The sequence below is a fragment of the Megalobrama amblycephala genome, linkage group LG14, assembly GCF_018812025.1.
Source record: "Megalobrama amblycephala isolate DHTTF-2021 linkage group LG14, ASM1881202v1, whole genome shotgun sequence".
NCBI classification, from domain to species: domain Eukaryota; kingdom Metazoa; phylum Chordata; class Actinopteri; order Cypriniformes; family Xenocyprididae; genus Megalobrama; species Megalobrama amblycephala.
The window spans coordinates 26,846,112-26,862,427 of record NC_063057.1 but is presented as its reverse complement, the minus strand read 5'-3'; the positions used below and the strand labels follow the sequence as shown (position 1 = coordinate 26,862,427).

At 40.2% G+C, this 16,316-nt stretch overlaps 1 protein-coding gene and 1 long non-coding RNA gene across 2 annotated transcripts in view; both read right to left on the bottom strand.

Annotated features, from left to right (window-relative positions):
• The window catches only part of LOC125246308 (tripartite motif-containing protein 16-like), a 398,598-nt gene that overhangs the window by 164,494 nt on the left and 217,788 nt on the right, over nt 1-16,316 (bottom strand). The gene's annotated exons all lie outside the window — the stretch shown is intronic.
• Nucleotides 7,498-10,706, bottom strand: LOC125246389. Its single transcript, XR_007179835.1, has 3 exons — nt 8,871-10,706; nt 8,353-8,440; nt 7,498-8,239 (listed from the first exon to the last, which is right to left on the bottom strand). It is a non-coding gene; the product is annotated as an uncharacterized LOC125246389 (long non-coding RNA).

The window sequence follows — 16,316 nt, the reverse complement described above, 5'->3', positions numbered from 1 at the left end:
TGTAGGGTGACTGTTCAAATAGAACCGTTAGTTTCGTTTTTGCTCAGTCAGAAAGAGATGGTTCGTGTGTTATTTTTCTGCTGATTCCTGTCGAAGTTGTGTGCGTTAATGACCAAAAGTAAGTGTTTATGCATCTTGTATAGTGTTGTTAATGTTGATTAAGATTATTTGTCGAGTTGTTTATAAAAGTAGACGGATACGCGGAAGACCCGCGGTCTGCATTAGCGATCGTTTATGTAAACATTAAGCACTCTAAACCAAATATGTGTATGTATAAAGATAATAATTCAAGTCATTAATGCGATTGTGAGATATAATTTAATCCGCCTAATTTAAAAAGTAGTTAATTCAGAAGTGTGGTTAATTTGTCAAACTTATACTTAATGTATACATACTTTCATTTATATGCTGTCCAGTTTCGAAAGCTTATATGCTTAAGGATGCACATTATATATGTATATATATTGCATTACAGTACTGCTTACAGTTTACATCTAATGATGTTATCTGATACACGTGATAATCTTATCCTGATTGTTCCAAATCACATTTTATTTTTCCTTTCCTTTGTTTAGACCACACTTATAACTATACACAACCATGCTCAAGATTGTATACCAATGTAACCTGTGAACTTGAAGAACATTAAAGTAACTTAACTGGACTTCCTGTCTCCGTGTCCTTACCGATACTCCATGGCGATGACCAAGTTAACCTAAGAACTAGCACACCTTCCCTACACAATTGGTCCTTCGAGCCGGAGACGGGTCGTTACCATGGCAACTCCAGAGTCTGAAATCTCCAAATCAGCTCCTGCCTCATCCCAACATCCACGCAGAGCAATCCAGAGGCCTGGCTACCTAGACGACTACGTGGTCAACTATGCTGGGAACCCAACAGGACAGGCTTTTAAACCGAAAGAGAAGGTAATGGTGACTTCGACCCCCATCTCCACTCACCACCCATTCGGAACAGCTGGTTCATCAGAGGACTTTATGCTGCAGATAATGGAAATTACAAAGCAACAGAGTGAGACTGCTAGACGCCAAACAGAACTGTTACACAGCACTCCTCAAGCATCTGCCCACTCCTCACAAGCATCATCCCGGCATCAGACACCTAGGACCCAGATCCTGAAATCAGCGGAGAAGGGACAGCTGAAATCCGATGCCAGCCCTGATGATGTTACCCCAGATCGTCATCCTTGGCCACAGACTACTAAACCCCAACCCACCTTTGTTGAGGAGCTTACACAAGTGCTGAGAAAAACCCAAATCAGAGACACTCATTTCCAGTCACCACCTCCAGTGAGTAGAGAGACTAGCCTGTTGACACACCATTACGCATCACCATGCTGCAGCCCCTTATCAGATCCAGCTAAAACCCATGTGCATACCAGCGCAGAGCCCTGGATGAAACCATTACCTCCTCTCCCTGAACAGAGAACAAGCCAAACCACCCAGCTCCCTTTCTATCAAGTATTATCCCCGGGGCCTTATCCAGCACACAGTCAGTTTGCTCTTGAGACAATGCCAAGAACTTCACAACCAGTTACAACATCTCAGTTTAGGGCTGATGCTGTGCCCTACACCCCCCATCACTCATCATACTGGCTTCCAACCGTAGAAGGTCCCACCTTCCCAGATTTCATTAAAGAGGACAGAGCCCAATACGTGGAACTTAGGATTGCTCTGGATAACCTACTCCACCCCCAATTACCAGAGCATTATAAGTACTCCATCCTTCTTAAGCATGTGAAGGTCCCTAATGCTCACAGACTGGTGCTGGCACATGCAGAGTCAGTTATGCCATAGACTAATGCCCTGCAAGCCCTTGATAGAAGGTATGGTCGGCCCTACCAGTTTGTTCTGAAGGAAATAGAGGCTTTAGAGAACCTGCCACCTATCCGTGCTGGTGATGAGCGGGCATTCGATGACTTTTCCATCCGAGTTCAAGCCATAGTCGGTATGCTTAAAGCCCTAAAGGGGGATGGAATTGAAGAACTGCACAGTGGGTCAAATGTGAAACGCCTTCTTACCGTCTTCCTCGTTCACAACAGACCCAATTCAGGAGGCATCACCTCAAGAGAAACCCAGATAAGACGAAGTTCTCACTCCTCGAGTTTGCAGAATGGCTGCAGCTAGAAGCCAAATGTATGGAATTTGACCCAATTGATGAGACAAGAACCACAAAGCGAGATCCAAGGGCAGCAATTCGTGGACAAAGTAAACAAACCACCATACTGCATGGCGTGGAACAAAGACAGGTCATGGAACCACTTACCAAAACCAAGGCAGTACATCCTAAAGTACCTACCAAGCCCAAAGCCATCTGTCCATACTGCAGTGCAGAACATTACCTCAGTCAGTGTACAGCATTTACAGCATTAACCAAAGAGCAAATGGTTGGTTGGATCAAAGATAATAAACGGTGCTGGAAATGTGCACGCTCCCACATGGCCAAAGACTGTGACCTAAAAAGGCCTTGCCACCTTTGCCAAGCCAAACACATGTCCATACTCCATGACATCAACCAAAGAAAAGGTGAGGTTACCGGTGAGAGCAATAGCCTTTACAACTCCACTACAGAAACTCCTTACTTAGACCAACCTCGCTGCGGTGGGAAAGTGTTCCTGAAAGTTGCTAAGGTTACCATCCATCACCAACACAAAGCTTTGGACACATTTGCTGTACTTGATGATGGCTCAGAGCGCACCATATTGCTCACCACAGCTGCACAACACCTTGGATTAAAGGGCAAACCAGAACAACTGAATTTACAAACGGTGCATCAAGACATCAGGACACTGCATGGCACTTCTGTGAACTTCAGTTTATCCACCCCAAGTGACCCCAGGAAAAGGTTTAACATTCAGGGGGCCTTTACAGCAGATCAATTTGGACTAGCAGAATACACCTACCCACTGAGTACCCTGCAGGAAAGGTACAGACACCTCAGAGGGTTACCAATCCCACCTCTGCTCAAAGCTTGTCCCTTACTGCTTATTGGTTCAGATCACACTGAGCTCATCACCCCAATTGAACCAGTGCGACTGGGTCCACCTGGGGGTCCAGCTGCTGTCAGAACTCATCTTGGCTGGACCTTACAAGGCCCCTCCAAACATCTGCAGGATCAACTCTCAGTCTCACACTGTTTGTTCACGTCTAACTGCTCCCCATCTGCAGAACTATTTCGTCAAGTTGAAAAGTTATGGCAGATGGACATCCTGCCTTACCGCAGTGAAAAGATGGTGATAAGGTCACAACAAGACCAAGAAGCACTGAACATGCTGGAGACACAGACAGTGCGAGTGGAAGTAGATGGAGTTGAACGTTACGCCACCCCGCTTTTGAGAGTTAAAACCATGCCTTTGTTACATGCTCCAAAGGATGCTGTGATGTGTCACCTCCATAACACTGAACGTCGGCTAGCCAAGGACCTGGAACTAGCTAACAGGTACCAAGAAGAGATTGAAAAACTGGAGAAAGCAGGTTATGCCACTAAAATACCATCTCAAGAAGCAGGTTTGTCTACAGAGTCATGGTATCTGCCCCACCATATTGTGACACACAATGGAAAACACAGAGTGGTGTTCAATTGCTCATACACCTACAATGGGGAAAACCTAAACAAGCAGCTGTTACCTGGACCTACACTGGGACCCTCTCTCCTTGGAGTGTTAATCCGCTTTAGAGAACATCGAGTAGCCATCAGTGGAGACATAAAAGGGATGTTCCATCAGGTCCGCCTGCTCCCTAAAGACAGACCCCTTCTAAGGTTCTTGTGGCGGGACCTAAATCCTAGAAACCCACCTGATGTTTACGAGTGACAGGTCCTTCCATTCGGCACGACCTGTAGCCCCTGTTGTGCAACATTTGCATTACAGCGACATGTTTTCACCCATTGTCAGCAGGGTGATAAGTTACGACAGTCAGTTGAACGCTGCTTTTATGTCGACAACTGTTTACAGAGCACTGCCTCCTCAGTTGAAGCCCGTGAGCTAATTGATGGATTAAGGTCCCTACTGGCTTCAGGTGGGTTTGAAATCCGTCAGTGGGCAAGCAATGAGACCTCAGTGATTGGCCATCTTCCCAAAGAGGCTAGATCGGAGAACACCGAGTTGTGGATTTCCCGCAGTCAGTCAGACCCTCAAGAAATGACATTGGGATTAAATTGGCATTGCGTACCAGACACCCTCCATTACCGCCATCGACTGCTATCCTACCACGAGGTAACAATGCGAAACATCTACCGGATCCTTGCCAGCCAGTATGACCCTTTGGGTTACATAATACCTTTCACAACCAGGGCTAAAATCCTAGTAAGACAACTGTGGGTGAAGGAACGGGAATGGGATGACCCCCTTCTTCCTTCTGAACTGCTGACGGCCTGGCAAACATGGGAAGCGGAATTGGAACATCTACCCCTGATCACCATACCCCGATGTTATGTGTCAGCAAAATTAGATGTCCCAGAGGTGGAGCAAGAACTTCACATATTCTGTGATGCCTCTGAGGCAGCCTATGGGTCAGTTGCATACCTCCATACTGAACACCAAGGTCAAGTTGAGCTTTCATTCATCCATGCCAGGTCTAGAGTATCTCCAAAAAGGCAACAATCAATGCCTAGGCTTGAACTCTGCGCTGCTCTCACTGGAGCACAGTTAGCCAAGCTACTCCATAATGAGCTCTCACTGGAGATCAGAAACACATTCTTGTGGAGTGACTCAACAACAGTACTCACCTGGCTGAAATCAGAGTCCTGTAGATTCAAAGTTTTTGTAGGCACCAGAGTAACTCAGATACAAGAACTTACTGAAGGTCATTACTGGCGCTATGTAGATTCAGAAAACAACGCTGCAGATGACATCACACATGGCAAAACCCTGCTTGAATTATCCCAACCCAACCGTTGGTGTAAGGGACCAGACTTCCTCTACCTACCACCTGAATCATGGCCAGAGAGTCCTGCCATTGTACTGAATGAGGACCCAACTGAGCTTCGTAAAGCAAAGTTTTGTGGCCACACTTTGACTGATCCTGGATCGCCAATGCCAGACGCTACCCAGTTCTCAACCTTTGAGGAACTTTTGGAAGCTACTTGTAGATCCATGCATGGGGCGGCGGGAGAAACAGGTGACCCAGGAGCACTGGAGTACCAGCAGGCAGAAACAAGTCTATTGAGGCAAGCCCAATTAGATAGTTTCCCCACAGAATATCAGGCTCTTACAACTGGTAAGCCGATACCTTCATCCAGTCGTTTGCTCACATTGTCACCAGAAATGGATGAAACGACTGCACTCATCCGTGTAGGAGGACGACTACGCCAAGCGTCCCACTTGAGTTACAGTACTGCACATCCCATAGTTTTGGACCCAAAACACCCTATTACCTGCCTCCTCATAAAGCAATACGATACCAAACTCTGCCATCCTGGGCCAGAAAGGGTCTTTGCAGAAATTCGAAGATATTATTGGATCCTCAGAGGGAGAGAAGCAATACAGTGCCATCAACATTCCTGTGTCAAATGCCAAAGGTGGAGAGCAAAACCTAACATTCCAAAAATGGCAGAACTTCCCCCCGCCAGACTTCCCCTAATGAAAGGTCCACAGGGGTAGATTGTTTTGGCCCATTCCTGGTAAAACGAGGAAGAAGCAATGAAAAGAGGTGGGGAATAATTTTTAAGTGCATGACTACCCGCTGTGTCCACTTAGATCTACTGAGTAACATGGATACAGACTCCTTTCTGATGGCTCTTAGGCGCATGGTTGCTCGACGTGGAACTCCTTCCGAAATCCTAGCTGATCAGGGCACCAATTTCCGAGGGGGTGATAAAGAACTACAGACAGCTTTCACTTCCATGAGTCCACATCTTCAAACCCAATTAGCAAAACAGAAGATACAGTTCAATTACAACCCCCCAAATGCCCCACATTTCGGTGGTATGTGGGAGCGTGAAATCCGCTCAGTTAAAACTGCCCTGCATACCATAGTAGGATCTCAGACCCTGACAGAGGAAGTCCTCAGAACACTCCTTATAGAAGTTGAGGCTATACTTAATGCAAAACCACTGGGGTATGTCTCTTCTGATGTAGCGGATCTAGATCCGGTTACCCCAAACTACCTGCTGATGGGGCGGCCAGATGCATCACTACCGCAAGTGATTTACCCAGAATCCGAAATTCTTAGTCGGAAAAGATGGCGGCACTCACAAGTATTGGCAGATCAGTTTTGGACAAGTTTTATTAAGAATTACTTGCCAACCCTGCAACCACGTCAAAAATGGATGAGTGACACCAGCAACCTCACACCTGGGACTGTTGTGATGATAATTGACCACCAACTTTCCAGAGCACTTTGGCCCATCGGCAAAGTAGTAACCATATACACTGGATCAGATGGGCGTGTCCGTTCTGCAGAGATTGAAGTGAAGAACAAGCACTACCATCGACCAGTGTCTCGTCTCATCACACTACCCGCCATCCCAGATTATGACCATGCAGGATAAAAGGAGGATAAAAAGTACATTTGCATAGCAAATGTAGGGGCGGCTGTAGAAGAGGAAAGTCAACTGCGCCATCTCCTGGACACTTTTAGGCATTCAGGTTAACAAGCATCCAGGCCACCATAGTTATCATGCACTGATCACGCGAAGGAACAGCCAATCAAACCACCGCATTGTAGGGTGACTGTTCAAATAGAACCGTTAGTTTCGTTTTTGCTCAGTCAAAAAGAGATGGTTTGTGTGTTATTTTTCTGCTGATTCCTGTCGAAGTTGTGTGCGTTAATGACCAAAAGTAAGTGTTTATGCATCTTGTATAGTGTTGTTAATGTTGATTAAGATTATTTGTCGAGTTGTTTATAAAAGTAGACAGATACGTGGAAGACCCGCAGTCTGCATTAGCGATCGTTTATGTAAACATTAAGCACTCTAAACCAAATATGTGTATGTATAAAGATAATAATTCAAGTCATTAATGCGATTGTGAGATATTTCCGCCTAATTTAAAAAGTAGTTAATTCAGAAGTGTGGTTAATTTGTCAAACTTATACTTAATGTATACATACTTTCATTTATATGCTGTTCAGTTTCGAAAGCTTATATGCTTAAGGATGCACATTACATATGTATATATATTGCATTACAGTACTGCTTACAGTTTACATCTAATGATGTTATCTGATAGTTACACGTGATAATCTTATCCTGTTTGTTCCAAATCACTTAATTTATGTAATTTTATTTTTCCTTTCCTTTGTTTAGACCACACTTACAACTATACACAACCATGCTCAAGATTGTATACCAATGTAACCTGTGAACTTGAAGAACATTAAAGTAACCTAACTGGACTTCCTGTCTCCGTGTCCTTACCGATACTCCATGGCGATGACCAAGTTAACCTAAGAACTAGCACACCTTCCCTACAGGTAGTATGTATATATATATATATATATATATATATATATATATAAACAAATAAACTGTTAAGCACACCACAGAAAGCCGCAAATTTATAGCTGTTAATTTGTTTATTTTCAGACAGATTAACTTAAATACTGAGATACTTCTTTAAAGTACTTTGTTGTGTGCTGTATCAGCATCAGCACTACTTCATAGCAAAAATAAGGTGAAAAACAGTCAATAAATAATAAAAAACAATACATAATGTATAAAACCATAAAAAAAACATAAAATAATAATAAATCAATCATTTTTGGAAAGTGATTTGGCAAGGACTTCCATTAAACTGAGGAACCTCTCCTCTCTTGCTGCAACTTCTCTCCTCATCTCTGCATCCCTCCGTCTCATTTCTTCATCCCTCATCTCCTCTCTCCTCAGCATTCTCACCCTGAACTCGTCCTCTCTCCTCCTGGCTTCTTCCTCTCTCTGTTTTGTCTCTTCATATCGTCTTGTCTCTCTCTCTTCCAACTCTCTTGTTCTTCTTTCCTCTCTCTGCTGGGCTTCTTCCTCTCTCTTTGCCTCTCTTTCTTCCATCTCCTTTAGGTATGTCAAAAGGTCCCCTTCGCTTCTTCTCTTCCTGTTTGTTGGTGCCAAATCAGATGGGCCAGCAACAGGGGATGAGGAACTATTGACAATATCCTTGCTGGATGAGCAGTGGTGGGGTGATTGACGGCTTACACCCTAATGCAGCATCCATCACCCCATACCACTTCCAGGAGGCTGCTGTAGATTCCCCACCCTCTGTGCTGACCCCTGTCTGTGGACACTTAAGGTCCTGTAACAATCAAGTAACAAGCAAACAACAAGCAAAATAAATAAATGAATAGCATGAAAATAAAGTCGTTCACAAATACAAGCAAACAAACAAACAAACAAAAAAAAACTTACTTTGTACTTCTGCTTAAGGTTCTCCCATTTCTTTTTTACCCATGCAGCAGACACTTTTCCCTGCAGATTGCTCTGCTCTATAAAAGTTCTTAAGGACAGACAAAAGAGATAAATTAGGGCTGCACAATATAAAAAAAAAACGGACATTGCGATGATTTTTTTTTTTTTGCGCGATGTGTTAGGCCTATACGTTATGAAAAAAAAAAGGATTTTTTTTACCAGATGACTTGAATGGCTATAATTATTCTACAATGATTGGTTTGATTTTCCCCAGGTTTTTGTTTGAGAAGCAATGCTAGTCTCTCTGCTACATTTGAGTTTAATGTATAGGCCTACTTTCTTTGCCGTGCGCAAACAAACAAACTCACTGACGCGGAAAGTTTTATTTATTGAATTACATCACAGCCTTTGCAATTTGACTATTGCATTAAGCAATGTCGATTCTAATTATATATCCTGCCTATCCTAACCATAGATCCACATAAAATGCAACATATCAATCTAAGGTCATTACTCACTCGAATCCTTTTATAGCAGCGTTTCTCTTGCCCGTGAAAACAGCATCATTGGTAGTTCGCCAAGTAATTAGATGTTCAGTGTGTTCATCTGACCCTACAAAATATAAGACGTATTTTAATTAGGCCTAATATTAGCACAACAGTGACAAATGACAATAAATTAGGCTATCTGCTTTATAAATGTATGCACTTTTACATTTAAACGCTGATGATAACACATTCACATTGTTAACACGTTCGTCCGTCATGTTTGTTCACCTTATGGATCTTAAACTCCTCCCCCAAACGCAAGAGATTATGGGAAACACGAGCCGATAAAGTGTGCATGGATCAACACTTCGAAAATCTACCGGAAATAGTACATCATCCGGGGAATTTTGGCATACGCTTTTCAACATACTATGCTTTGGGACACACTTTTTGTAATCTCACATACTATTTAGGATGGATAGTATGGACATTGGGACGCATCGATGGATCCACACCAAGAAAATCTGCAGGAAATAGTACACCATCCGGGGACTCTTGGCATACTCTTTTCAACAAACTACGCTTTGGGACACACTTATTTTAATCTCACATACTATTTATTATGGATAGTATGGACATTGGGACGCAGGCATAGTCCTACATTTGTCTTGACTTGCTATCGCGTGCTTCATTTCATTCATATAATTTACACTAATTAATTTATCATATCGTACAATGTTTTAAACATTTAAGTAGACATTGAATAGTAGAAAGTGTGTATGATGATGTACTGTTTTAGTTGATAGCAGCCTATTACTGACAAAGCTGATTTCTGAGAGACGCAAGAGAAACGCGGCTATTTGATTTACGAACGCGCTGCTCATTTCATACTTTTTGCCCATTTGTGTTTCATCTATCATCTCGCAAGGTTTAAATCATTTAAATACATATCGAATAGTAGAAAATGTTTATGATGCAGTATTTTATTGATGTATTAGACTAATTTTTTTGCAAAGCTCTGATTTCTGAGAGACAAACAGCACGGCTATTTGATTTGCGCTGAGCTCAGTTTACACTCATTCACTTCACATGCCTATTGCGTAGTAATTTTACAGATGTATGTAATTTTGTGCTATCCCTCGGCTCACCTGTTAGCCTATTCTTAAAACACAAGGAGTGACTGACTACTTTCCCATACTGGAGTGAGACCATGGATGTCTCTCGAGCTGTCGTGATCTTTCTTAGCACTCTGTGGAGTGACAGATCACGGTACCGCTTCAGTTCACGCAGAGAGCACATGAACCGACCACCTATATGCATTCTGGCTACCCCTAAACTTTGTTCAGTGCGAATGCCGCATGTTCTATATGAGCAGTCATTTACTTCGCCATCACCGGGTGTTGATAGCTTATGCAGGTGAGACCTGAACTGCACAAGTTGTTGTCTGCGTTTAAACTAAACTCATTTCAGCCTTGCCAATTTAAACATCCGAGTGCAAGACGCGAAGGAGAACTTGCGCGCGCGCTTTGAGAAGATTTGTGCACTCATCCGAAGCGCGCACGCGGAAGCGCGTGTACAGCGCGCAAATATAGAGGTCTCTTTCAAGTCTTGTGCTTGAATAGACAAATTCACACAAAATTATGTCAACATGCCCGTCTTAGCGAGTATTCTAGTAAGCATTGTCGGTTATGTCTTAAGTGAACTTATACACTGGAGAAAGAACACATGCGTCTTAAAGAGACAGCAGCCCTTGCATTCCTGCTGTCTGAATGTGTTTTAAATGTTAATCAAACAACAAAAGACAGGGAAATCACTCGTTGCTTATGACTGAATAGTAACTTAATAATTAATAATGATTGAACTATATTTAATTCATACAGTGAAGATTACATGCAATGTTGTTTTACATTTTATTAGCTACTTTATTCAATTTCTGTACCTGAAAACTGGATACATGAAAAACCTGAAAAGCTTTATTTAATTGTATATTTGCTTTACTGTATTTATTTGTGCCGTTTGATTATTTGTTCTTATTTTCTTTGTTTTTATTTGACTGTAATATTTTTTTTTCCTGAACATAGCACATACCGAACCGCACCGAAACCGTGAGTCTAAAACCGTGATATATATATATATATATATATATATATATATATATAAATTTTATTGAATCAAATGTGCACCAAAACGGTTCGTTTAAATGCTAAACTTTGCAGTCTCTTGTCGGGCTGCATCCCCCTGGTTTCTGCCCTCAGTGCTGAAGTGCATAAAAAAAAAAACCCAACCCGGGAAGAAGCTCTTTGTAGTCCAAACCGGTCGTTTTTGTAGGCATTAAACTGCCATAACTTTAAAAGAAAGACAATATCTCCGTTTGCATTGAACTTTCAGTGCTGTAACTGCAGATACTGTTTATGCTCAAGCAGCACTAACTAAAGTTAAAAAAGTGAAATTGCTAAAAATAGAAAGATAGAGGCACTATATAGTTTAAATGATTTTATCTTGCATTTTTTAAAAAAATGGGGTATTTAGGGGAAATAAGTGAACGCAGCCTCTTATTTGAGCATGAAGCTGCTTGCTTTATATTTTAATGTAATTGTTTTGGCTACATATTTTAAAATGATATTGCACACCTGTTCCTGTCAGAATAACTTTATTTCTCTTCCTCCTTTTTCTTCTTAACATCTTCCTGCTGTGGTGATGAAATACTGTTCCTGGAAATACTTTCCAACATTTCCGTGATAAATGTATCTTTAAAATAATAATAATAATAAACGTTATTTTATATAGCACCTTTAAAAGTTGCAGCTCAAAGTGCTTCACAGAAACATATAGATAAAATACATCAAAAAAGAAAAAGAGAAGAAAATATACATTAGAGAAAATTTAAGAGAGAAAGATGCATTACAAAAAAAAAATTATATTAATTCACTTGTATGCTAGCCTAAAAAAAAAATAGTTTTAAGTGAAGATTTAAAAACATTGAAAGGGTCAGCAGGTCTGATCTCATTGGGAAGAGCATTCCAGAGTTTGGGAGCAAATGAAGAAAGAGCCCGGTCACCCATAGAAGGAACAATTAAAAAGCCAGAATCAGAAGAACGAAGATTGCATCAACCATATTATCGCCAGGTTTTAAAATGTGTGCAAATGACAGTGAAGCTCAGCACTTCTCATACGGTGCTCTGCAGGATGTAAACAGTGAATATTGTGTTGATCTTCCAATCACATCAGATTCACTCATTTCCATCAGTTGTCCGATCACTTCCTGAAACTCAGATTGTTTGGTGGTGATCATGGATCCACTACCTCTTCTGAAGGCGTTTTTATCAAAATGCATGACAGAGTAATAATCATACGGGGTGACGGACACGATCTCACTGGATTTACTGAAATATCCCTCAAACCCTGAAAAGAAACACTCTTGCAGTTATTAATGTGATTGTTCATATTTCCTGTAAGCGCTCTTTAGTGACATTGACACTCAGTTTGTACAGCAGATTACTACAATATAAATGAATAATGAAATGATGTGTCAACCTTTGATGATGTTTTGATAGTTGATTGTCACATAATCATCTCTGTCATATCACATATCTGTTTCAAAGTTTTTGCATTCCATATAGTAAAAATGATATGGGGAACAAGTTTCTTTCAAACATGACAATGACAGGGACCCTAAATGTTTTCTAAATATACAATATCAAAATCCTCTCAAATTTGAGTCTCCTTTTGTTTAGACAGAAAGCAGCTGTAATACATCTGAGCAGGACTTTATTCCTGCTCATTTAAAATGGCTTTCTCCCCTGACATCAGTATGGCTGAAATAACATGATAACGTTTATTGTTGTAATTAAGACCCCATCAATGAAATTGTTGACCATTTGACCTTTAAGGCTTAACATTGTGAAATTTAAGACATTTTAAGACTAAAAAACTGCAAGAAAACAGACAATGCTTCAGCAAAGGTATTTAACAAAGTTTAATAAACATTGAAAAATGTCTCATATAAATATTTCACATTTAAAATATTTAAATTACTTCAACTATGCAACAGCTCAGTTTTTACCAACAATGTCAAATGTACCATTTCTCATTTAATCTAGTATACACTTTAACCCAGTATATATAGAGCTTTATAGCTGTACAGGTCAATTCAAGTACACAGAATGGATCAAGGTTAAAACATAACCTAATATACACATAACTTTCCCTCGTATGATAATGACGTGACTGGAAATAAGCAAATAGACTACAAAACCCAGACCTATCCTTTTAATAGCGCTGCTGGCTAACATTAGCGTGGTGTCTAACTGAAAATAACTCCTCAGGAACATACATCAAAACACACAAAAAGACTGGAATTCTCTGGAATTCGGGACAAGATCATAAATAAATTAGTCGATCATTAGGTTTCTAATAATCATCGCGTCGTGTGAAATTATTTAGTCTTTTCTTCACCGATTTAGCGTTTTTCTGGGCTCTCTTCCGCTATCGCGGCAACATGACAAAGAACACTGAACCTGACTGGTCCTCGTGTGTGCTGATTGGCTCACGCAGATAGAACCTTAAAGAACCAAGTTAGAATGCGACTTTGTAGATAGAACCTTTTCTAAAAAAAAAAGTACCAAAATGAGGACTGAAATGTTGGTTCAAGTCTTGTTCTTTCTGAATTTTGACAATCCAGAAATGGTTTTGTGTCCATTCTGTTCTCAAGATTGCTCTCACTAATTTCTGTTCATCTGCAGCAGCAAGTTTTTTTTTATGTGAATTCTCTCAGCTTCACCTTTGAAGGGGCTACATGTAAGATTTTTACTTTAATAGAGCATAAAAATACCCTAATATGTTTGCAGATATTTAGAAAACATGCTAAGTTCACCTACTGTGTTTTCCATGTCGGAACGTCTGTTTTTGTTTTGTTCTCTGTGAAACCGTGTGCTGCAGTTTATCCAATAGTATTTCGACATCACAGGTTGCCAGTTGGCGGAAAACACGCGTATTGCAACCATGGAAACCAGCAAACAAACTGGTTCAAAGAATCGCAGATTCTACTTGACCTAAAAAGCCTCTGAATCCATCTAAATATCTCTATGAACAACAGAATATTAAAACACAGATAAATCAACTCATCAGCTTTCATTGAGAATTGCGCTCCCTATTGTTGCTGGCAGCCCACGTCTTTGAATGAGGGGGCGGGCCAAACAATATTTTGAATTTGGACTGCAGTACCTATTTCGACCACTGGGTGTCATTCCCACATAGAGCCCCTTTAACACTTCCTTTTCACTACTGGTAGTGTGTCTTCAAAATGTAAGGCCTTTTGAATGATCTCTTTGGCCAGAAACTTCCACATTAACCAAAACGCAGTCTGCATTTTTGTCAGGTTCTTCCAATATGTATAAATCAAATTTGGTGCATCCTGGAAATTTACAGCTGGCCTTTCCATTCCAGTATGAGCACAGCCTCTTTCTTGACTGAGACTAAAAGACTTTATTATTTGAGAAAGCCAGAACACAGTTGATCATCTGACCATTTTTTCTGACAGTATATCTGTCCAGCCACGCTGCAGGATTCTGTAGCCTCGTCTTTGGGTGGGTTTCATTTTGCCCCTCTCATCGTCTGATAGCTTTATCTGAATTTCAGTGGGGCACTGTTTAGTCTGTACCTCTCTTTCACTCTCATGTTTTTCTTGCTCTTCCAATGCCTCAGTGTTGAAAGACTGATCAGAACTGTCAAAATGAAGTTGTAATGGTCTACTTGTTTTCTTTATGGGACAGTCCGGACACAGCCATGGTGGAATCAGTGCTTGAAATCCAACGCACCTCTGGTGGAACCAAACTTTCACTCTATCACACTGAGCATATAAATAGTGAGACGCTTACAAACACAATATTGCTGTTCATCAGACTCAGATTTTGGGATTGAATGCTCAGCCTAATTAGGAAAAAAAAGGGGGGGGGGGATGCAATCATGAATACATTAATTACATTCAAACACATAATTGGTTTACATTTACATATGTAAGTCATAAATGAAATGTGTTAATTAAACGACAGAAACTACAATAAAAGCAAAACCAAAACCAAAGGATTTTTACAGTTCTTAGCAGTTAAACTGGAAACATCTACCTCTGGAAATGTGGGTAAAATTGCTCATAATGTTCATGGTGACACATGGTCATTTGGGCACAAAGTTGCCTCAAATTGGGCACACTGGACATAAGACACCAATGAAACTTTAACGACCCCAAATGGCTTAATAATGTAATGGATCTTCAAACTGTAGTTTTAGATTGGGTCCATAACTTCAACATGGCACAGTAACCAACAGTTCTTTCAATTCAATACCATTTAATTCACTTTCACTTTTAACTGTACATATTTCAAAGCAGCTTTACAGAAAATGCATGTTTCTATGTTACAAAATCACAATAGTCTTTTACGAGATGATATCAGAAAGAACAGTTGTAAGATAATACAGCTATAGTATGTATTTAAGCAAAAGTAGTGTGCATGCAAAGCAACAGGATAACATGATAATGTTGCAAAATCATCAATGTTTGATGTTCTGGAGTCCTTATTTCAAAGGTGTTGGGTTATCTGAAGTCTTCATAACAGGCTGGATCCAAGCTGGAGCTGGTGTAATGTCTAGTTGCCTTGTGATATTGACATTTATAAAGATTGTTTTAATTAAGTTATTCAATTGATTCATTAATGCGTTCAAAGGATGATGTGCAATAATGTAATTACATTTTATATACCTTTGTAATTTTACAGCCATTTTCTCTTATATTTCAGTGTCATTTACATTTCAAAATAGTGTATTATTCTTTTCTGAAAATAGACACAATACTAATAGCAATAGAGCCCCTGTTTTTCGTGGAAAAAAGCACGTCCATTAAGCTGAAATGTTCAATAATTGAAAATTAGTCTATACCGTAAGTTATGTGCCTTTTATATTTTTCAGTCTATTTTCATACTATCTCTGTATTTGAAAAATATATTTAGATACCACTTGTAGTACACTACGGGTTCAAATGTACTATAAGCAAAACTATAAATTTGAAGTGTTGCTGTTTGCCTTTATTGATCCTTTTTTGCATTAGAGGATTTTTACCCATTCAAATATTCAATAAAGAATCCATGTTTCTTGATCTTTTTGTGAGAAATCAAACCAATGTCTGTCCTTTTGTCTTTTACTGTGTAGTTAATCCCGGGTGGCGTAGTTTCTTTGACCCTTTAAACATCACACTACCACACTTAGATTAAACACCAGTAAAAAAAAAAAAAATCCATTTGACACTAAACTGAAACCTTTGTTTCTTTTGTCCTATTACTACTTGCATGAAAAGGTTTTGGTTGAAATTTAGGGAAAGCAGTATCAAAAGATACTAGTGATAGTAATGATATTTAGTAAAACATACTTTTGTAAGACAGAAATAAAGTCTGGTATGTAGAAAGTGAATATGGTAATGCTCTTTTT